We start from the raw sequence: 24,362 nt of genomic DNA, 5'->3' as shown, positions 1-24,362 counted from the left end.
GCAGATGTCCACAGTTAGATAATAGGAATTCTACCTGACTAGAAAGGACAGACAGATGGCTAACTAATGCTAAGAAAGCATTGGTGTGACTGATACCCAAATTATGTGGAATTAGTCAGGTAAGCATAATAAAAGAGAGACTGAAATGTGGTAGAGGATGCAGGGAGGACTAGCATGAGGGCTTGAGAAAGTGGTTTGCAGTGGAATGCATTACTATACATGATATCAGTTCAGACTGTATGTTCCTATAGTCCATTCTGGGCATCAAGTCCACAGTTGTCTCAAAGAACAGCTTCAGGAATGCTGAGAAATACAACTTTCTCTAACAGCTGCCCCAGGCTCCATCTCCATGCAGGTTTCTGCGCATCAGCAATCTGCCCAGATGTGTTCAGTGGCCCTTTAATCTGTCCAGTATCATAGCTAATGAAGAACCAATAGGCTTCAAATGGTCTTTCAGGCTATGCTGGGTTGCTTGACTGCAGCTTCATTAGCATTAAAGAGTATAGCAAAAGATTTTACGCCATTGAAGATTACACCAAGTTAACTGCCCATCTCTTCAAACTGCAGCGAAGTTCTGAAAGAACAGAATTGTGTCAGAGGGGTAACAGTAAGGATGAAATGCATAATTATACTCAGTTGAATACATTCTGTTGAATAATGAAATTGGCTTTTATTTAGATTGCAAACACTTATATCCGAGAGTATTTTTACGCCAGGCTTAAACTATAGCCAAGGTGCTAAGCAAATAGGTTCTAAGAGAAATAATCAGTATGATCATCATTCAGAGTACTGGTTTTTTCTTCCAAGACTTGTGGAGGACTTCAACAATATCAATTTCATATGCTTCACAACACCCTGCCAAGGTCAGCTCTACTGAGAAGCTATTACTCTGTGTTGCTCTTTGGGTCATTATCTACACCAGATGCAAACTATATAAGGATTGCAAAGCTCTACCTCAACAGAATAATCTTATTTAGCAGGTGTCCTGCACAGAGAATTACTGCTGCAGGGGCATAGCATTGCTGAATGCTCAAAAAATATCACTGGCATAAATTAGCTCTGTACCCTAATTGAAGAGCAGGAGGAAAACCTATCTCCTAATTCAGTGGCTTAGCTGCAAGATTTTCATTTTTCCTTTACATTATATATTAACCTCAATACAAATACTTGCACTGCAAACATTTTCAAGCAGAAGAATAGTCCCAATGGAACAATTTGTGTTCATCAGGTTAAATATATCCACATAGTAAATCATAGGATGGGAACTACCATGTTGTACCTGCATTGGGAGGTACTGTACCATCAAGTTTTTTGAGCAGGGTTTCCTTTTGTAAACAGTGAAGGGTTTTGATTTATAACTTATTTGCATAGTAACACTAAAAGTATTTACTCAAAGCATGCCACTGAAATGTATGAAACCAAAGCTAGGGTGTATGTATTCCAAAGCTGAATAATGAAATAAAATGTTAATACTGGTGACTGTAGAACGTGCAAACACATTACAAATGCCCATCTGAGTATAACCAGTAGTAACAAGTAGGAATCTTGGAAATACAATGGACTGTAATTAAAATAAAAGCATTTGTTTGCCTAGGTTGCAGTCATAACTTTGAGCAGCAACATCCAATTTCAGCCAATTATTTCAAAAGACTCTGGCATATGTGCTGTGGTTTGTTGCTCTTAGTAGTTAGAGAAGCTTATGCTCCTCGGACTGAAAATTCATGATGTTCCAAAAACATTGCTTTGTGGGTTTTGACATATTTATTTACAGGCTTGCCTGGTAACCTTTACCTTTGGCTCAGCTTGTGAAATTGCAAGATGGGTATGAGCAAACTACTTCAATATTAAATTCAGAACTGATAAACTAATGATCACCATCTCCCCTTACCATCTAGCTCTTTAAAATGTTGAGTGTGATCACTCATTCTGTTTTAGAACCATCTATATCATTTACAAGTTAACTATCAGTCACTTGATGCAATGACAGACCAAGATTTAAAAAAAAAAAAAAACCAAACCAAAAAACAGAGGTTTTTTGGTTAACTGAGGACTAGTTGTTAGTGACTTTAATCAGTCTTGGAAGGATTACAGCAGGCTCATGAAGCAGTTATAGGGAAAGGGGAAGAAAATTTTAATAAATATTAAAAGAAATGTAACAGCCTTTGGGCTAGATTGTCACAGGCCTTACGCAGCATGAAGGGACCAAGGCCTTTCCCATTTCTTGCTCTGACCACAATGAGCTTTATCTTTTTTATCTTGGATTATCTCCCTGACCTGGTTTACAGCTGTATTGATGCAAATAATGCAGTAGTGAAGAGCAGCATGGGCAAAGAGAACAAAAAATGTTCCAGCTGACAGGAGGGGATGAGAGGGGAAGGAACTTTGTGAACCAGATTTACAGCTGAAGAAGATGGGTAGTAGAACTGCACCCTGTGAGCTATGTCTGGAGATACTGGTGGACTTCTTTGGCTTCTGAACATCCTCCCCCAGCACTGAAGAGACCTAAAAACGTGGGAGGCAGTATGCAGATCATGTACGAGGAAGAAGAGTGTCACAATTTTACGTGTGTGTCTGCCAACTAGCTACTCATCCTACTCTAACCTTGGCAAATTAGTCTTGTCAATGTACCCTCACATCAGGTCTGGCTGTCCCCCTCCTTGTGCCCCTTTAGACCTCTGTTATGTCCCTCTTCCCTTTCATTCCCTTCTCTGAGACCTAAGTAGCCGGGGAAGGTGGAGAGGAGAGGTCCATGACAGGGGCAGCTAACTCCCAACCCGGTCTGCTTATGAGAAGGGGAGGAAAAAGAACCCAAAAGAGAGGCGAGGCAAGGACTCACCGAGCGGGAGAAGGCAGCAAATCTGCAGCACCCTTTTCTGCTTTGCACTTTCCTGAGAAAAGCATTCCTGTAGGAGCCAAACAGAAAGCTCTACTCATGTCTTACAGGACCCTTGATTACAGCAGGAAGACACATGAATGAGAAAAGCCTCAGAGAGCCTGGCTTAGATTTTAAGGAACTTCCTTGCTCATTGGTAATAAAAGGTTTGACCTGAGCCCTTTTTTGACTCCTGCCTGACAACATGGCTTCACTGGGCTGTGTGGCATTCAAAGAGCAATTTCAGTGTGAAACATTTAAAAAACCTGCTTACTGCTTTAGAGTGCAGGCAAGTAAGGATAGCCAAAAAGGCATTTCCACTCTCTGGCTGAGAGTAAAAGTAGGCAGCCACCTGCTTACCCTTTGAAACCATTACTGCCTCTACCTGTAGTACAATGTGCCATTAGCCAAAATCTTTACAAACAGAAAATTTCAGGTTTAAACTTATGTATGTAAGAACTCAGCTAGTGAAAGGCTTATTGCAGTCTATGTATTTTCCTATTTATAGATCCCCCCAAATAGTCTCTAATTATCACAGAATTAGACTCATTTTCTGCCAGACTGTCCCACCCTTATTCATGATGAATGGTGATTTATTCTTCTGAAATTATGACCAGCTTCATTAACACTTTTCCCTCTTTTCTAACCTATTATGTTGAGGTTACACTTGGTTTTCAAAGTGGGGAGCATTATGCTTCTAACACTATTTCTCTTTTTTTCTGTCATCTGTTTTACACTACAAAATTACGTTTGATAAAATCCTAAACCTCTGATGATCCTGTGGAACAGTTACACAGTTTTGTCCTTGGTTAAATAAATGCAAAGTCTAGGATGTTGCAAGATAATCGTTTATTGATGGAAAACAAACATTCTAACTACTCACTGCCAACCCACTGATTAACTTCAAGGACTCAGACATGATTCAGAAACAGCGGTGTTCAACTGACAATACCTTTACTCCAGCATGGCCTTACATTTTCCATTTCTCTGAGGAAGCCACAGAATAGGTAAAACAGTGGCTCTGCTGTAATTTTCACTCTGCTTTTGCATGCCCCACTTCCACTTGGCCTTTAGATATGGCAGTGAGAGGATCCAACAGAACTGGAAAACTCGCCATGGGGGTGGATCCCTTTTTGGAAAGCCTCCTCAAATTCATAGACAGTGAAAGGACTTGGATATGTTCCTTAGTAATCAGTAGGCTTTGTCTTCACCCTTCTGTGATATCTAGATCTGGAAATTCAATTATATTCTGCAAAGAAAAATGTATCATCTAACCTGTAAAGGGATGGGGAAGTGTTCTACTAGTCCCATGGTAAGTGGTACGAGCATCACGGCTGTACAGAACTGCACCAAAAAGTAATTAACACTTTGCTCATAACAGATTTTTCAATTCAGTAAATGAACCAAAAAAACTGAAAAGCTTCATTCCAAACCACTTTTTGGTTTGTTGAGGAAAAACGACCAAAACTATTTTGTTTCATTGACATTTTTGTATAAGAATCATTTCAGGTGTATGCATGGGGAAGAATAAGCAAATGAAATTATGCACACCATTCACAAAATTGTTGAAGGAAATGCTGTCTTTTGCAGTTAGCAATCATTTGAGGCTGAGCAAGCTTAATCTGAGAGGAAGAATTTTGAGTTGGTCACAGGCTGAGGAGATCTAAACACAACTCTTACTGCCTAAATGAATGTCCTAACCACTAAGCAACAGGGCAGAAAGAGATGGGACCCAGTCAGTCTCAGCTACTACATTTTTTCTGATTTGTACAAAATACTGAGTTTGTCTTTGATATAGATCAAAAGAATGGTGGTAGTCTGGAAGATTAACCACTCAACAAGGAGATAAAACACCTGAGTATTCTAGGGAATGTTTAACTGCATTTACTAAATAAAACAACTCAAACAAAAGACAGTGAGAAACCATCTATTTCCTCTGATATTAACACCAGAATACTTGTGGCTTAGCTGTTGTTCCCTGGAGAGCAAGTGTGGGCAGGATTTAGGTCTTGCACTGAATCCTGAATTCCATTTTCTGCTGGACAAAAGGAAGACAAGAACTTCTCCACCATTTTTGTATTTCTAGCCCAGAAAATATATTCCGACTTACATAGCAAATACCACTTTGGATCACAGTATTAGGGTATTAGGTAAACATCAAATCATAAATATTGCCATGAGCTTAGTTTTCACTGAAAAGAAAAAAGGCTCAGCTTTAATGATAAGAATGACAAAATTTCATGAGGGTTAAAATATCACTAAATAAAGGACTTGTAAAATAACAGTGACTAACTTACTGAGCTGGAAAGGTGTGGGAGTTTTTAATTATTATTAACTGTAGCTTTCTGAGGTCGTTTTGAGAACCTGTCTTATTTGAAAAATGTTTAACTATTTTCATGCAGCTATCTAAAGCATATATCAAATTCAGCAATAATAATTTGAAGGTGCACCTACTATTAAGGCATATTGTGGCCAGATTTTGATCTCCTATATCATTTGGCACGGAAATGGAAAATGCAATTTAATGAAAACAAATGTGTAATATTAAGTCTGAGGTCAATAAAGCTAATAGACAGTATATACTAAATGCCATAACTATGGAGAACATTGACGAGCAAACGGATTAAGAGTTATGTTATAAATAATCTTTATGCCACCATCTCATCTTATCAATCATGGAAAAGCAATTTATAGGGGTACTAGGAAACCAGAGTACATTTAGCTTCTTTCTTTGATAACGCCAATGATTTTCTGGATTGGAGAAATGTAGTAACCTAAAAGGAAGCTAGTTATTAATTTAATACAGGACCAGAACATCATTAGCAAAACTTGGAGGGGAAGGATTAGTGCAAAGACTGTAAAGCAGATCAAGACCTAACTGGGAAATAATCAGAGCCATCACAAACAGAGCACACTGGTTAAAATGGGGTTCCTTTTGATGTTCCTTAAGGGTAGATGGAGGCACTGAGTCTCTTTAACATTTCCTGTAAAGACACTGGCACAAAACACTGAGTTGACAAAGTTTCCTGAATATTCAGTGATGGATGTAAAATCAACACAGGAGCCAGAAGGATTATATTACAAGAAGTATAACTAATCTTGAAGATTAAAGTAATAGGAACAAGGTTAAAGTTAGCAGTAAGTACAAAATCATGTATTAAAAGGCTGTTTACCAGGACTTCAGGTGTCAGAAGCAGCCACTTTTCTGCTTTTACGTTATTCCCAAACTGGTAAGCATACTTTGGTAGGCACAATCAGAGCACACCTATGTACTTCAGCAGCAGGCAGCACAACAGTCTAACTAGCAGCCTGCACTCAGAAACCTGAGGTAGTATAGTAGGCACCCAGAGTCAGGCCCCACTTGCTGATACACAAGATTGGCACCCAAAGCCATTTGTAACCCAACTATTGGGATCTCTTGTTGAAGCTGTTTTGTCTTCCATGAAATAGTTTCATGCTAACTGGAAGAAGAACAGGAACTCAAGTCCTCTCTTATCAGACAGATGCACCCTTGCTAATTTACAAGGTCACATCCACTCTTTCTACAATTCAGTGAATACTGAATGATTGAATAGTTAATGTAATATTTGATGACAATTCAACAACTTGACTGAGAATTACCTGCTACACATTTGTCATGGATTGCAGCATTTCTTTCATTGATGGCTGACAGGAGACTAAGCCAATAATTCATGGAGAGAAGTCCTTGAATATACCTTCTACATCCTATATTAATGCTGTCAGCACTGAGCTCTGATGAGTACAATGCTGCCAATCTTACTCAATTTCTGGGGAAAAGCTGAGCTGGAAGTGAAGCAGGTGTCTCCATTTATCACAGAGACATCTAATTACTTCTGTGCTCATCTCTGCAGTACTTTGTATTGGGCAGGCTGGGCAGCATCCTGCTGAGTTTGGTAGCTCCTAGGAATTCCATTCTTTAGTGAATGTAGGCCACAGAGCATACAGATGACCAAACTTTCAAAGGCATGCTGTATCCCAAACAGCCATGATACTGAAGGATGTACAGAGCATGTATGTCTTTCCTCCTCCTCTATTTTCTCTGGAAAAAGTTTCCAGAACATCAGTTACAGCAGCACTCCTCAACACACAAGCCAGTGAGCAGAATAGTTATGAGTCTTTCAGTATAACTGTTCAAAGGCCTCTTTTTGGTCTTGCTAATGCTCAGTTGGATCCAACTGTATTTCTTCTTTATCCCAATGCCATCTGCACCTGTCTTCCCTTTTCCCTCCTGCTCTTCCCTCAGTTGTGCACCAAAACAAAAGAAAAAAAGTTCTGTTTTGAAGTGCCAGGCCACTAGCCAAGACATCTGCAGAGCAGGTTAGCCCTGTTAGTTCTCTACCTGGCCTTTGGTCCTTACATCCCATTTCTCTACTGTTTTCCACCAGTACCTATCTTTCTTTATATAAAAATAGAAGCCTCAGTTCACAAAAGATATGGGTGAGCAAGTCCCTGAAACTGTGTGATGTCCTACTGTTCACTACCAGTTCATACCCATGCCCAGGGGGGTGTCTAGACTCCAGTCTTTGCAGATCTCAGATCTGTTGAGTCTGAACACTGTGATTTAGACTCTTGCAAATGGTTTCAGTCTTGTGACATTCCTGAAGCTAGTTCCATACCTCACTTATTTACAGTACAGCATCATGGTCTCTGTCCTACTCTAGTATCCCGTGTGCCAGCTGCACTTACCTGGTCTGATTTGCAACCTACTGTAGAGTGTGGAGGAATGATCTTCTTGGCACATCTCCACGTTCAAAGGAGTCGCTCCCAGCTGCAGCCTCCTCCTGTCACAGGACTGACACACACTCTCCTGTTTGAGAAAGAAAGTATCTGAGGTCTCTGATTTAGAAGGTACATCACAGCTTTATTCTTGTCTTTGTCCTGGAAAGCACTATGCACAGACTCTAATTGCAGCCTGAGTTAACAGAATAAGAAATAAATCATTATGAATGACACATGCTGCCCAGCATCAATTTTGAAAAAAGCCCAGGTGGAAACATACAAACCTCACCTAACACTGTTTCTGTTTTCAAAGAGGCCTTTAAATTGCCAATTTGTCTTGAACAGAAAAAAGTTAATATTGCTTTCCAGACAGCTACCCAGAAGTGGCTGTAGGCACTGTGGCTGGATATGCTATTGGTCTGCATCCCAAATACCTAGTGTGGCTGGGAGGCAGGAGAGGAGAACAGGACAGTGTGAATCAGAAACAGATGACACAGCTATGAATTTTCTCGCCTTGGATTTAGGGTTGTCTTTGGGTAGTTTGTCCAGGCAAAAATTTCCTCTTGCTTCAAGAGGAGTTTTCCCTAAAGAAGAAGAGTCAGACTAGAACACACTGGTTCAGGAGTATTCTGGAGGGAAAGGATGTCTTCCCTCATCGTTTGCTCAGAATCGATCCATTTCAATTTTGCACATGTTGGTGATCACGCATTTTGGCAGACATTTCCAGCAAAAAGGGCTTATCTGACTTCTCTGGAACAGTCAAGTAAATACTGATAAAAACTGTATGTTTTTCTGCATATGATCATAAGGATTACTCAAGTTGCCCAGCAAAGTACTGTGTGCATTGACCTGGCCTCATGCCTTTGCCACCATTAAAGAGCAATGTGCTATACCTTTTACCACGCTATACCACGGCAGCTTCTCAGTCCACTCTATCTGCTCTGCAAAAACACTGCAAGAAAGCACAGAAAAGAAATCAAGCTGGACATCAAGAACTTTTCACTTAGAGTCTTATTTATTAATTTTAATAAGCATGAGATTTATGCTGATCGCTTTTATCTTATTCATTAATATAATTTTATTTTATTCCACTATCTTTAATAAAGACAGATTTATCTCCATTAGTTCTTGGATTGGCTACACTACAATCATGGATGTGAAATAACTGCAAATGAATCTCGGCTCACATCTTCCGTATCAGTTGAACTCACGTGCTAGAAGTTTGAGCACTATCTTATAGATGCCATTTCTGTAATACCTTTTCTGTATGCTGTGTGTTCACACAGGTTATTGATGGGGGCTGCTGTTTATAGCTTCCATATTTCTTTACTGTCTTCAATAAATCGGTAATATTTGCAAAAATGTGACAAGTACAAGACCTACGTGTAAAAATAGAGCTGTTCAAATTTGTGTTTGGACATAATGTATCCAAGAACATGGGATGTCACATGAAAGGTATAACTTCTGGTAATCAGTCAGGACAATGAAACCTTTTTTATGTTCAGATTAATTATGAGAAAGTCATCATGGTAATATGTGCAATGTGTTACACTGAGATAGGAAGTATACTGCAGGAAAATAAAGATTAGTCCTGTAATTGAGAAACTGTTTTCATACTCAGTTTGGATTAATCTTTCCTCTGTAACAGATGTGCTGTGTGACTGGGCACGTGAGCACAGTGATATGTCCATTCACCTGCCATCACGTCTCTTTAGATTTTGTAACTCTTATATACAGAACATCTCTTACCATGTATACGTGCTGCCTCTGACATTATACGGTCCTTTCTGTTCAGTGGATTATTCATCTTGCTGTTTTTATACCTGTTAAATAAACAGCATATAGTAACTCAGAATTACCTGTGTTAAAAATATTATTTTAGAAGGTTCTTGCAATCAGTTTCACAACAGAAAAATTCAAAAGATGGCAACATTTCCCTCCTTTAGAATGAGAACACCACCAAAGGGAGGAGCTGGATTCCAACAGCGATTTTTTTTATCCTAGAAAACTAGCGAGCAGTGCCCAGAGAATTTCAGTATTTTCAGGATAGACACATTTTAAATACATTCCAATATTGTGAGAAAGACCAAACACCAGATAAGAAAAGGGAGTTGTAGATGTTCAGGGTCCGTCTGGATTTGATGCAACAGACCTCCATAATCTTCCCACACTTCAAAGCATAACAGGCATCATCTTGCTTCAGGGATTATTCTCTCTGTGGTAGATTCTGTCTCTTTTATAGAGTGACATTTCATTCCTGGAATGAAGCATGGACAAAGTGGAGGCAGATACACAACACAATTATCCTTACCACGTTTGCTTTTCCTCCATATTTCTCTTGTTCTTTCAGGATACTCTTATCATCTTTCCTGACATTGCTCTTCTCTCTTCTCTTTCATCCACATCCATGAGGATGGGAATCAGGTTCTTTTAAATGGGCAAAGCTCCTGTGAAGATAAAACTGGAAGGAGTCCTCATTTCATGATAAGTAAAGGGAGAGAAATCCACATGTAAAGTCATGAAACAGTAAATAGTGAAACCTGAGCAGACCAGTGTGCTTTGAATTTTGCAGTTTCAGGAAGGTGCAAAAGTGAAGAAAAATTATATATTCCACAGAGCACTCAAGATGCACTTTCAAGCTCTGCAGGAGAACAAGAAAGCATTATGTTCTTTGGAGCAAGGCTGAGCCCAGTGTCTCAAACCAAACAGCTAGTTATTCTAGCAATGAATTCTTAAATACACAATAATATTTTTATCTCTGCCTCAGCCTTAAAGTAGAATTTAGAAATCTTGAGAATTCATCTCTCCCAAACCACACACTCTCATCCAGCTAAACAGATTTCAGCGAACTGCAGTTGAAAGAAGAGTATCTATAAGTTATTAGTGTCAGGACATCCTCAGTGCTTTATGGTTTCTCAGCATTATAAATTAGCTTCTCAGCACTGTAGATAAAGTCTAAATGGCTAATATACAATGAATAAAAACAATAAAAAGAATGTTAACCTGGATGTAACTCCAGAGAAGCCAATGAGCAGGCACTGGAGTTGAACTGAAATGACAATGTACAATTTTCTATGCACACCTGCAATTCACCTCATGCCAATGGTATATTTCTGATCAGATAGAGATATAAGCCCTTTCTGCTTTCATTTGTGGTTTATGTCCCTCAAGAGTCCTGTTACAGTCAATGAGTAAAAGTTATGGTATGGGACATTATTATTAACTTTGAAATACTGAAGGAAAAAAAATAATGTTATTTATGCCAGTTTAGTGAACCAAACAAGCCTACCTCCTACCCTTGCAGATGTGGGGGCCGAAATGCCAGCACTGTGCTTTCATTTCCAGTCCCTCTAGCATTAAACTTGCTGTGCTCTCAGAGAAAAGCATACCCAAGAAAGAACAAAAATGCTGTGTTTATGAAAGAAAGAGCAATATGTTCTCACTTCTTTCTGTAAAGATCAGCTTTGAAGTGAACACAAACTGACTGACTCCAGGTGATGCCATCATTTTGTATAGTACTTAAAGTCCTATGGAGGCATAACAGTTCTAGCACTCAGCAGCATTTTGCATGGGATAGACATATTCAAAGAGTCATATTTTGTAAAAGTAATACAGAATTTCTCAAATCCTGCTTTGTTTTCAACATCCTGGGGTGACAGCCTCCCTGGGTCTGAAACAGTCTGTGTGTCTCCCTGCGGACTCAGAGCTGAGAGACAGTCAACAGGGAACCTGGCAGCATCCCTGTGCTCTCCAGGAACATGTGAGCATCGCCAAAACTAGGCTGTGAAGCACTTGGATTCCACCCAGTCACCATTTTCTGATGGAAAACCATTCAGATGGAAATATTTTAACCAGTTCTACTAGATATACAACAGTTTTGATATAGCAGCCCTTTAACCCTAGGTTTCTTTTCAAGCTTGGGACCAAGGTGCCAGCACCAGTGAAACTGTGTAGCTTTGTCAGAATCTGCAGAAAGCTAAGAGGTTGCTTGCAGAAATACTGGTTCTTCAATTTGCTTAGCCTCACTGTGTTGGGTGACAATATGCAAAAATCCAACCAGTCCTACTGCTGACATTAATCTATTCCTGTCACTTTGATCATTCTGTGACTCAAAAGCAGAAAGTCAGGTCTGAGAGAAGGAATTAACACTGTTATCGAAAAACTGATGTGATTCATACAGGGCCTGATGCTGGAAGAGGTTAAACACCCTGGGTAGCTGCTGACCTCCAATGGAGCCAGGAGATTTATAGGTTCATTATTCTACAGAGTTTCTCTTGCTATAAGCATTAAAATGTAACCCTTTTAATCTCCGGCCATGATACCATAGTAAAAAGGAAGACAGACAGAATTGTTTAAATTGGAGTGTTGTGTTCTGCTGAAAATAAAAGGATTCTGCCTTTAAAAAACTTGTCAAGTTATTATCCCCTTCCCCTCTGCTAACATACGTCCCGAGCTTTCTGTTTTAGCCTGGCAATATTTTAACAAGCTGATAACAGCAAGAGGAGAGCAAAAAAAGAAAGAAAAAAAAAAAGTAGAACAAAAAGATTTTCAAAACTGTCCTTTTAAGCACTGAAACAAGCTGACTGGTGAATCCACCAGATACAGTGTCAAGGGGGTTTCATGTTCATTTGCTGTATTTTTTACACATTAGCTACAGAACATTGGACCAGATCCTGGGTTTAGCTGTACTGTATTGCTTTGTACAGTGTAGGAGTTGTTCATCTGCAACTACATCTAACAATGCAGACTCTGTCCCATGACAGTGGTTTTAGATACCTAGTGATAAGCACCTTTGAGAGAAAAAAAAAAGAAAAAAAAAGAAAAAAGCCTTTTTACCTTTCATGAAATCTGCTTTGGTTTAATTAATCTTGTGCCTTTGGGGATATTTTTTCATGTTGCAGAATAAGGCTCACTTTGCTTATCAAAATGCTGAAGTCTATACATTACAGAGGCTAATAAAGTTGTCTTTTTAAGAAATTTTAGCCTCATAAACTTGAGTTACTCTTGCTGAGTGGGGCACTGAGCAACAAAAGCATAGGAAGAGGAAGAAAACATTTTGCTGGCCTCTGCAAAATACCTCCTTCTTAAGTGTCCAATGCACAACTATAAGCATGGCTAGGGGAGGAATCTGCTAAAACTGGGCACTGCTGAAAGAGTAGGCTCTCTGCCACCCATCTCATGAAGGCGTCAGTCTCCCCGGAGCAAGGCAGCCAGGGTCCGAGCAGATTGCTCCTTCGTAATGAATGCCAAGCTCAATCACTTTACATTGGCTAATAGAGACGCAAAAACACATGTCCTTCTGCTGGGACCCGTGGCATGCTGGTCTCAGTTGTCTCAATCTGTGATGCACTTTCTGGACTATTGTCCTAGAAACCAGCAGAAAACAGATACCTAGTTATATAGAGTGTTTCTCAGTTCTGTCTATACTGCAGTTAATATGTTTTCTGAGAAGGCAAAAATATTTGCTTCTGTGCAGGCAAAACTGTCTGGTGGATATGTCTAACTTGAAGCATCTGTCTACTTAGTATGAGAAATATAAGGGAAAAAACTATGACTTGAGAAAAAAATATTTAACATTTGTAACATGATATCTTTGAAATGTTTGAGTTCATGACAATTTGAGAGTATAACGTGAGCTGCTGCATTCAAAGCTGTTGTTACCTGACTTGTCAGATTATTTATATTGAATTACTGTTTGTCACATTATTGATGTATAGTTTTGGCACCAATGCTCTTAAAAATGAGAACCAGCTGGGACAAAAACGGACAACAAAGGGTGATATACTCTATGATTATGCTAAATAAGCATCATCAAAGAAATGAATAGGAAATTCCCTCAGAATATTCTCTCAGATCTGTATAAACAGTTCTCTGATCATAGAGAACTGGTGACCTGGAGACATATTTTGGGGAGATATAATCACATGTAGCTTCTATCCTATGCATAAATATGGATGTATTGCTGAAATGCATTGCTATACCTGTCCAGGCTGTGTTGCCTTCTGGTTGTTACATGTTTATATAGTGGACAACACAATCAGGCTTTGATTCATTACAGAGGGTCCTACAGAACGTGAGGATGAGAATCCTGGACATCACTGCAGTACTGCTTGTTAACAGGAATTCATGGATAATTATTTGGTCATCAATGTTATTAAACATTGAAGTATGCAGAAAATGATGATTTAGAAAATCCTAGTACTGAATTAACATTATTCCCAACCTCTAATCCTCCTACCTGTACTACAGTTTATGGTTTGGGCTCAGCACCCCGACCTAAAAACCTGACCAAGACACCCTGCTTACATGCACAGTAGCACCTTGTGCCCTGTGGAGTCAACAGTGAGAGAGGCCTCACACCTCCAGAGATCCCATCTCAGATCTGAATCACTCCCTGAAGTGACCTTTCTGTCCATCAACTTAGGGAAGTGAGTTTCCCAACAGAGACGCCTCAGTTAAGTGACCAAAGTTAAACATAATTATTCAAGGCCTTTGTTATGTTATGTTTCTGGAACATCATGGAATTTATGGCATCTCACAGCTGACACATAAGCACCTCAAGCATGGTATGTCTTAAAGGACCCCGGTTAAAAGACTAATGCGGTCATTTACGCTGGCAAATCAGCTTGATGAGCTATAGGTAGTTTATCCAGACTTTCACAAATGTGGATGCTGAGATGCCAATATTTCTCAGGTGTTACTATTCCTATATATTAATGTAGGGCATAGAGCACCAGGGCATGAATTATCACAACTGTCATTAACAAACACTGCCATCTGTTGTCACTGCATGGGCAGGCTCATCCTGCCCTTGCCACCTCGCCTCCTTCTTTCACTCCTGGTACCAGAAAGTCACAGTGTGTGACTTTCTTCCTCCAAGCATGAGACAAGCACTGCTCAACTCCAAAACATACTTGTTGCTGCTGAGGCGACACCAGCCACAGCTATAACACCTTTGACTGCTCCCTCAAGCCAAGTGTTAAAGGTTGGAGCAAACAATCCTCCAACATAAGGCTTTTACAAGAATCTCTGAAATTATTGTTCTGAATTTCACAAAGTGCTCTGAAGACCAGGAAAAAACCAACAGATCCTCTAGTCTTACTCCTGTTTACACGCCAAAGGATTGCACTAGCCTCTGTTGCCTGCCTTGACTCCTGGCCATTTCTTCCATGGCTTTGCAGGTTGCAGACCTGCATTCTCTGAGTACCGCCTGCATTACCTGCTCCCAGAGACATGGTTCTGCTGCAGTGAGATCCTGAATGCTGAAATGCTGGATCTAAGCCCTGCAGGTTCTGGTTCAGACAACCCCTTTCGATGATGATTCCTTACCAGAACCTACGGTTTAAAATCTTCTGGTTAACTAACCGTGTGTATTGCATACTTTTAAAACTCATTTTTGAATGAGACAGCCAAGCATCTCACAAAAATAACATCTATTACATCATTGCAGTTACCTTCATCTACCCAATTTGCAATTTCCTTAAAGAATCTCCTATGAGATGAGATCTATTCTCCATACTACTTTTCTGGTAGACATTAATTATATCCCTCTCCCTACCCCTCCTATATCCTTGAGAAACAAGAACATGTCCTTGGTTGTCTCATGAGGGTTTACTGAGCATTCTGCTTTTTCTGGATTGCTCTTAAGAGTTTCACAATCTCAACCTACTAAGAGAACAGCACCACTACTACCATTTGTTTTGTTCTAAAATCAGCTTATACTGGTTGTCCTAACCTGCCATGTATAAGGGAGTTTGTGTTGTCTTGAGTTTCCTTGTGAATTTTTATCAGTTGTAACTTCTAGTGTCTATTCTAGACCCACTTTCTATTTGCAACATATCAGTTGCTTATTTCTGCTGATTTTGTTTCTCACTGATCCAGAACTAAGCTTATACTTTTAAATGTTCCTTTTCTTGACTGTGAAGTTAGAAGGTTTTGTTCCTATGGTAATCTGGTCTTAAAAAATCCCATTTTTTTTCCTGACATTTTTTTTTTCTTCTTAATCAATTACACTCAGTTTCACTCATCGTTTTCCCTGAATTTGGCCATTTGAAGCAGCATATACTCCCACATGGGTCTGTCCTCCATTTGCCCATACTGAATGCTATCAGGTCTACTACAAAGCATTGACTTTCTAGTCCTTCATTTTTGTTTGCTGTAATGAAGCTTGAAGCCAAGTAAAGTACAGGAGGGTAGACACCTTTCTACCAGAAAATTTTCTTTTTATCAATTTCTAGAACTCTAATGATATTTTGCGACAGTGCCTGTCACCATCTATCTACACCTTCCAGACTGGGGTCCTTTGGGGTACAGTTTTTTCCTTCCATACATAACCAAAGTAAGTGCACATAAAAGCATTCAGCCAATCCTCTGGTGCAGATATACAGTCTATTACAGAGCCCTTCCTCCTGTACTTCCTCCTGAGCATTTGAAATAGTACATTGATTCATATGCATTCAAGATGTTTTAGTTCTGAGTTATCAATGGTATCTTTAATATAGAATTTAATTTTCTCACCCTCTATTTCCTAAACAGGTTACAAATAGAGATTTTAACATTCTAGTCATACAGATCCTCCCACCAGGTTTCAGTAATGCCAGTTAAATCAAATTTCTTCTCATCAATGAGAATTACCAGTTTCCCTAGCTCACGAGTCAGTCTTGTAGCATGGGTAAATGATTTAGTGAAAAATGCCTTGCCTTCACATTCCTTGCCATATCAGACCACTTTGTTTATGACACACTGAGTTTGAACAGGTACTGCCTTTGCTACCTTTATACCCCTTGTTCATGTTGCTACTTCTCCTCCTACTTATTCAAGCTGGTCTCCAGCTGAGAAAATTAGCTCCCTATCAATAAGATACAGCCTGTTCTGGACAGTAGCACCAATTCCCACTAAACTGTGACAAAGTTCAGTGCTCCACAAAACTGAAATCTTCTGCTTCCACCAGTCAGCTGTCCAACCACTCATCTCCAAGATGTTCTCTCTTCTGTTTTTCATAAAACCAGAAAGATCACTTGAACTTTTCTCTTCTTTGCTTGTCTTCTGTACCTCCCACACCTTTATTATTTGTACTGTTCCATGTAATGTTTTCTGTTCCCATGTGTATTTTCAGCAGAGCAAGACTTGCCTGACTGATCATCCCATCCAACATTACTGTTACATTTCTATATTTTGCACATTTATTTGACATTTATTGTCCCTCCTGCCTTTATGAATATTTTTTGTATTTATTTTTATTTAGACTATGGGCAGCTGTCGTGGTTTAACCCCAGCCAGCAACTAAGCACCATGCAGCCGCTCACTCACTCCCCCCCCACCCAGTGGGATGGGGGAGAAAATCGGGAAAAGAAGCAAAACCTGTGGGTTGAGATAAGAATGGTTTAATAGAACAGAAAAGAAGAAACTAATAATGATAATGATAACACTAATAAAATGACAACAGCAATAATGAAAGGATTGGAATGTACAAATGATGCGCAGTGCAATTGCTCACCACCCGCCGACCGACACCCAGCCAGTCCCCGAGCGGCGATTCCCCGCCCCCACTTCCCAGTTCCTATACTAAATGGGACGCCACATGGTATGGAATACACCGTTGGCCAGTTTGGGTCAGCTGCCCTGGCTGTGTCCTGTGTCAACTTCTTGTGCCCCTCCAGCTTTCTCGCTGGCTGGGCATGAGAAGCTGAAAAATCCTTGACATTAGTCTAAACACTACTGAGCAACAACTGAAGACATCAGTGTTATCAACATTCTTCGCATACTGAACTCAAAACATAGCACTGTGCCAGCTACTAGGAAGACAGTTAACTCTATCCCAGCTGAAACCAGGACAGCAGCACTTCTTTCCATTTAAGACACCTTAAGAAGATCTTCGTTCCTGTTACTTTCCTATAGTATGGGTGTTTGTTGGAGAAGTCCCTCTAAACTTGTCCTCTGTTTCTCAGTGGGTGACTCAATAGGTATCTGATATTGAGACAGTACCATTAGTTGGATAAAGCATCTCTTAGTTACAGATCACTAGTCCACTGACTCAATTTACAACCTAACCAGTTCCCTTGCCACTGACCCTTTTTCTGTGGAGTCTGTGACAATGAATTCCAAATCTAGCTGCCAGAAAAGCAGTTCTTTAATTCTGCACTATGCTGAAGTTGGCATTTCCAGATCACACATCTTATCTTCCAGCATAGCCATCAGTTTGCACTTCATGAATCATAAATCTCTCCAGCCTTTCAACAGAATGGTATAACACTGCAAAGACTAGTCACAGTAAGGGTTTCTTTATCACTCATATTAAGCACACAGCTCCCCAGCACACTTTCCCTTCCAGCATGGGCTCTGCATATTGTAAATATTAATAATGAACATTTGTGAGAAATCATATGTGTATAGATCCAGACCCTCATTGATCCAGACCCTCATAGCAGTATCAGGCAGAGCTGCATTCATAATAATGTTTTAAAGCACTGCTTCAAAACATTTCAATGAATGGACCTTGTCAATCTTTGTCATGCCTTGCAGACCATTGTGAAACTAAACAACTCTAAATGTTGTTTAGAGTTGTTAGTAAGGCCACCCAGACAACCTCCACTCAGAGCAGAGCCTTTACATATACTGCTGCTTTGTGCAATTCTTGCGGGCCACTGACCATGTCTTGTGGACCAGAGACACTTTACAGAAACAGCCTTAAAGAGCTACAGCTCATACTATTAGCACTTGTGAGACACTGGGTCCTGAGGAAATTAATAGATTATGATCTCTCAACTAGAGTCTGGAAAACTCTGCTTTACCTGAAAAGGAGATTTTATTTGACAATTTTGTTTAAAAAATCCTTTTCACATAGCAATACACTAGTATATAAGCTAGAATAAAATTAAACTGTAAAAAAGGTGAACGTGAGCTAAAACCCCAAAAGCTTAGTGTAGAATTCCTGTACGTTACAGCTCTGACATGACTTCGCTATCTTACTGTCCATGCTTATTTAAGGAGGAAAATGACCAAAATAATTAAAAAGTTAGTAATGGTCCTGTTGTGAAGCAGGGATCAGCTTGGATATAGAAATCACATACTACCAACTGCAATAGAAACTTTATCTACATTCCAAGATTTACCAGTTTAATGAAAAACTTAGGCCAAAATCACCCTGGTTGTATTGCCAGGTTTCACTAAATGGGTTTAAGAAACACATCCTTAGAGAAACCTGTATAACTGAGCAGAGATAAGGCTAGAAGTAAGTGCTATCATTAGAGATAACCCAGCAGAGAGTCAGAACTACTTCTAGGTGTAACAAGAAGCCCTGGTATTAACTCTTCAAGATTCTTCTGCTTTTTTGAAAACAGTAACAGAACATGCTGCACTTGTCTTCCATCCAGCATCATGAATCTTACAGCAAGCCTTGTAACTTGCAGGTTTTTAAACTCCACGTTTCACTTCACCTCTGGACATATACTTTTATTTTATTACCTAATTCATTCACCCATTACTTATTCAAACTAAAATCAATTGTGCCACTTTAAAGCTGTTTGTTATAGGAGGTGCTTTAGTGTCAGGCTGCTGAAGGAAACAGTACAACCCTTGGTTTAGTGACAAAAACATGAAAAACCACTGTTAAACAACTAACCTGTGTAAGTTCATGCACTAGCTGCTCTTCGCAGGTCACAGAATTTCTTTATGATAAATGCAGGTTTTCAGCTGTCTGCATATCTGTCTATGCTACAAAAAGTTACAAAAATGCCACATAACAAAACACAGCACACACAGAAACACACTCTGAATTTCACAAATGGAATTGTATTGGAGAACTACCTACCTCTCCAAACTGTTTCTTTTAAATTTCTAGAGTTTCTGAATTTCTCCCATCAAACCAAAATGAAATGAGTAATGAAAGCGTTTTCAGGAATCAAAGATGGCCAATGGGAAGCTGGGCAAGACCTGAGACAAGTTTTTAGCAAGTGCTGGAGGAGGCTTCTGAAAAGGAATGAAAGCAATATGTGATGTTTTCCCAGAAAGGCCTGGCTGATAGCCTGCAGACAAAAGCAATGCCTTTGCTGTTGAGGCAGCATTAAAAAGTGTCCTGACAGATTGGCAAACTCTGCTGCAGCACCAGTCTGGGATGGAAGAAAGGGCCAAGAATAAGAACTGTCTCTTCAGGAACAAAAGTTACCAGGAGCACTGCAAAGTTGTGCTGCAGGATTTCAAAAGTACCCAAATCAAATTCAAGGTCTTGAATCTTTTCTTTGAAGTGCCTTTTGGTCTGGGCCCAGATTATCTAAAATATAGATTGGAAAGACCCAAGAGTACCTTCTACAAGGGCAGGGTTTCCTCTCTCAGGGAAACATCGTTGTCTCAGGGGCTGGTCCAGTCTGTGGGGTAAACTCCCCCATGAACTGGAAACTTAGAACACCACTGACATCCTCACCTTTTTCTCTAAGGTCAAGGCAGATTTCCATCTATTTTTACACACTTGTAAAAATCTACCCCAACAAAAATCCTATCAAAACAAGGCACTTTACTGAGCACATTACACACCCTACAGAGAGGACCAGAGGACAAATATATGACAGATGGCAGTTACAATGCTTAATGCACTGGTGAATGGTACTCAAAATCTGTGGTGATAAAGGTTATAGGGGAGTTGATATAAAGGAAAACAGGTAGCATAGAGGATGTTTGGGTTATACAATAAGGCACTGAGAATGGGAAGGATGGCTGCGGTGTGAGTTCAGTGTATGGAAAAGTACGTGCAAAGGATTCAGTTACCTCCGCCACAAAATCACACACTGTTGTTAAAAAGCTTTCAGTGATCTCAATCCTAATATGTATGTGTTTAACAGGTTTTAACTGAGAGGGTGACATGCTAGTTTAAAAGCTTCCAAAGAGGACTCTGCCCCTTAAAGAAGTCTCTTTTCCTCCATTCAGTTCTGTATGCCTGTGATGTTGTCCATCTGATAGGCATGTGTTATTAAAGGGCAGCTGGTAACCTGTTAAGTTTGATGAATGTACAGAATGAGGTAAGTGCATGCTCAGTTGCTATGTACTCTGATACAGATAGTTTTACTTAGATAAATATATTTAAAACACTTGAGCACTGCTTGCAGTTTAAAACCAGGGGGAAGAAAAGGAAAGGGGCAAAGAGAAATAGCTTTATGCTAATCTGCGTTTCATCTTATTTTCTATTCTGCAGTGAAAGACGGTCTCTCCCTCATGCTTGATTTGGAGATGGAGGCAACGTTAGAACGTGAAGGAGGAAAGGTCAAGAGGTTCAGTAATATAGTGCAGGGTAACTGAAGCCATGTTATTAGTTACTTCAACCTTTTTTTGACAGAAAAATACCTTCCCTCATTTCTGAGTGTTCCTTTTTTTTTGTAATAAATCACTGGACATTTCTAAACCCCCACTGTGCCCAGAGAGTCAACATGTATAGATCAGGTTTATGCTAATCCTTAAACATTGTACTCTCTCCCTGCATAAATCATGACCTCTTTCCAAATTTAGTAACTCCAGTTGCACCTTCCATAGTCAAAGATCAAAGTCCATAAAGCAGGTATGGGATTTAAGGCTATGGAAATCTATTGGTTATTAACAAAACACTGTATTGAATTAAATGCGTTTGCTGCTATAATCCTGACCTCTCAGTTCTATGCTGATCAACTATCGGTAGAGTTTTCAGTTCAGATGGCAGCATTTGCCCCTCATGAAATCACTCCGGCCTTGTACCACCAAAATCTTACATAAATTCCCCATCTCTCAACCATTCACTTGATGCGTGTGTCCAAGATCAGCTGTGCACCTCAGCACCTGAACCCAAACCCCAAACTGCAGTACAGCCCCTGAATCCGTGCTGCACACAGGCAGTAGGAGCCACAGAACCGCCTTCTCCATTTGTGTCAGCTTAGGGACACAGGAATGGAAGAACCAGAGACAATAAAATTTGGAGATTTTTTTGGTGACTATATATTCCACATTAAAATATCATGTTTTAAGTCATGAAGAAATGACAAAAGAAATGCATTTCTTGTGGACCTGATTCAAAGGTCACTGAAGTCAACGGCAAGACCTTGTTGATTTTAGCAGGCTTCAGATTAGGCTATTGGTATTATTCAGTCCATTATCCTGTGTCCTCACTGTGGATTTATGTGATATTGCTATGATTTCTACTACATATTGCTTTGAACCTCTTACCGCACTGTTATAAAACAAATGTTCCTTTTGTACAAGAGTATATTTGGAAAAGAAACTTGAAAGCAATTTCAATTCCTCCTGTCCATTTTTTCTGACTGATCCAGCTTTACTGCAAAAAATTTAAAAAAGTTCCTGATCCTTTTGCTAATACACGATTTCTAATGAAGACACTGACACATGACTGTATCACAAAAACTAGATGTTTTAGAGGAAAAGTCTATTAAGAAATACTAAAAGAAAACCAATTTGATAGCCCACAGCAAAAATAGCTTGGTTATTGGTTCCTCCAACCTCATTGTTTTCTATTTTGCTCTGAATTCAGCACTGCACGTAAATTAATATAAGACCATTACTCAGGGGACCAGTATAATTAATATATTCATGTGTGACTATTGCATGAAATGAGTTGGAATGTTGTCCTATGCAATATGTATACAGTCTAACCTGAAGAGGCTCAGACTGGTAAAAAAAAGAATAAATTGTTCCAATAGAGGTGTTTTGTAAAATTATAACTGTTTTTTTAGCTTAAACTGCTTTCCTGAAGCAAATATACTAACCTTTTCATTCAAAATAACCCACACTGTGGCACCATCACAGTTTCAAAATATTTGCAGACACTTTTAAAAATTGAAGACCCATTGACTAATAAGAAGAAAGTGGGCAGAAAAGAGAAAAGATAAGAAAAATGAGATCAGTAATGAAGGATTTCCAAGAAAGAGAAATCTAGACTAACAGAACAAACAAATAAACAAAAAAGATGTCTAGACACTTTGGAAACCACAGTTCATAAAGCTTAAAACTTCTCATGAGAGAAAAATCAATGGAACTTCCAGTTTAACAAAATTTGAGGAAAAGTGTTTATGTGGTCAAAACAACCCATGTGGACATTTTCAGAATGAAGTTTCTATTCCTCATTTAAGATAAAATCTGGTTTGGAATTGTATTTTGCCTATATAAAAAAAAAGGCAGGGGAGATTGCATGAGATCAAATCAAAGTTTTCAAATCCCTAGGGTCAGTTCTCGCTGACACTAATTAACTGTTAGTGACAATTAGGGATTCTCAATCCCTTTGTTTAGGTGAAAGGGTAAAAACTTGTAACTTCACACTGTTTTAAAAGGAGAAACCTTTCTTTCTCCTGCCTTACTTCCAAGCAGGGGGATCCAAGGAAGGACTATGTGAACTGTTTGGGTTTCATCCCCCAGTGGGGAGTTATTTGTTACATTCATTGCTCAGAAAAGCTGCTCCTTTACTCCCTTAGCTTCCGAACCTGAGTGTTTAGGACACCTCCTACCTACCTCTGGAGCAAGAGCTTCTGTATTGACACTCATGCAGCCTCCTAACCTTCCTTTCCTCCAAAGACTTGCCTCTACATTACAGTTACACCTGTCCTGGTCATATGCTATGTCTCTCCATGGAGCAGAGAGGAAGCAAGAAAAGCTTAGTTATGAACCTGAGTCTGGGCTAAGCACATGAGGAATCCCAGTTTCAATACAGAGACGGGGAGAGCATAGGTGGGAAGGGGCAGTAATGGGGCCTTACAGTAGCATCATCTTCCAGTAGCAGTCAGGGCTTCTTAAAACATAGTGCAGTCACACTTTTAAATGTAACCTTCAAGACCCAGTAGAAGAGGACATTCCAGGAAAGACACAGCATTCTGAAAAACGGTTCTAAAGGAGAGGAAGAGATTAGCTGAAGGCAGGCAAAGGCAGGGACATGAGCAATCACAGATGACTCACTGCGATGCAATGAACTCATGCTCAGTTCAAATGGATATGTCACACTTCTCTGCAATATTGTAAAGTATTGCCTTAAATAAGCAATTAAAATGGAAAATAAAGACTACTTAAATGATAGATTAAATTCTTTTTTGGAAAGCACATAACTTGTTATTAAAGTTAAAAGTTATAGTTCTTAAAATGTGTCATAAATTGTTTTTTAAATGTTAGAATTTGATTTTTTTTTAATGAATAAATATAATGATAAAGTTGGTACCAAATATAATTATGCTGCTAGACAGAGAGAACTGAGGAATGTTCTGCTGTTCTGTGGTAAAGATTGTTTACTTTCAACAACTAATTAATGATTTAAAAGCATTTACTAGTCAACATAACATAAGGGCACATGAAGTTTTTCCAAGTCTCTGTTGTCTCAACTGATGAAGACCATGACTTCTTATGAACAAAGCACTAGCTTCAGCTGCAAATGTGTATGTGATATTTGGTGAATCTAATGAACTGACGGATTGTCTTGAACATTTTTGTTAAAAACTTTATATGTCTCCATGCTGATAATTAAGCCCAGATTCAGAAGGGAAATGTTGGATCCTTGTTTTATATTTTGCCACCCAACAAATTTGAAAAATAAATAATCAGAATGGGCTATTTTGCAAAATTGTGCAAAACATTAGTGTTCTGCATTATCTGGAGATTTGTTTGTTCCATGACATTTAACTTCTTCCTACTTTTTTCGGGCCAAATGCTATTCTCAGGGATGGATGTGTCAAAAGAAATGACAGTGAAAACATATGCAACACCTTATGCATATCTTTGTTGGCCTGGTAATCATAAA

Source organism: Harpia harpyja, chromosome 3 (assembly GCF_026419915.1).
Source record: "Harpia harpyja isolate bHarHar1 chromosome 3, bHarHar1 primary haplotype, whole genome shotgun sequence".
Lineage (NCBI taxonomy): Eukaryota > Metazoa > Chordata > Aves > Accipitriformes > Accipitridae > Harpia > Harpia harpyja.
The sequence above is the reverse complement of the archived record's forward strand: the minus strand, read 5'-3'. Positions refer to the sequence as shown.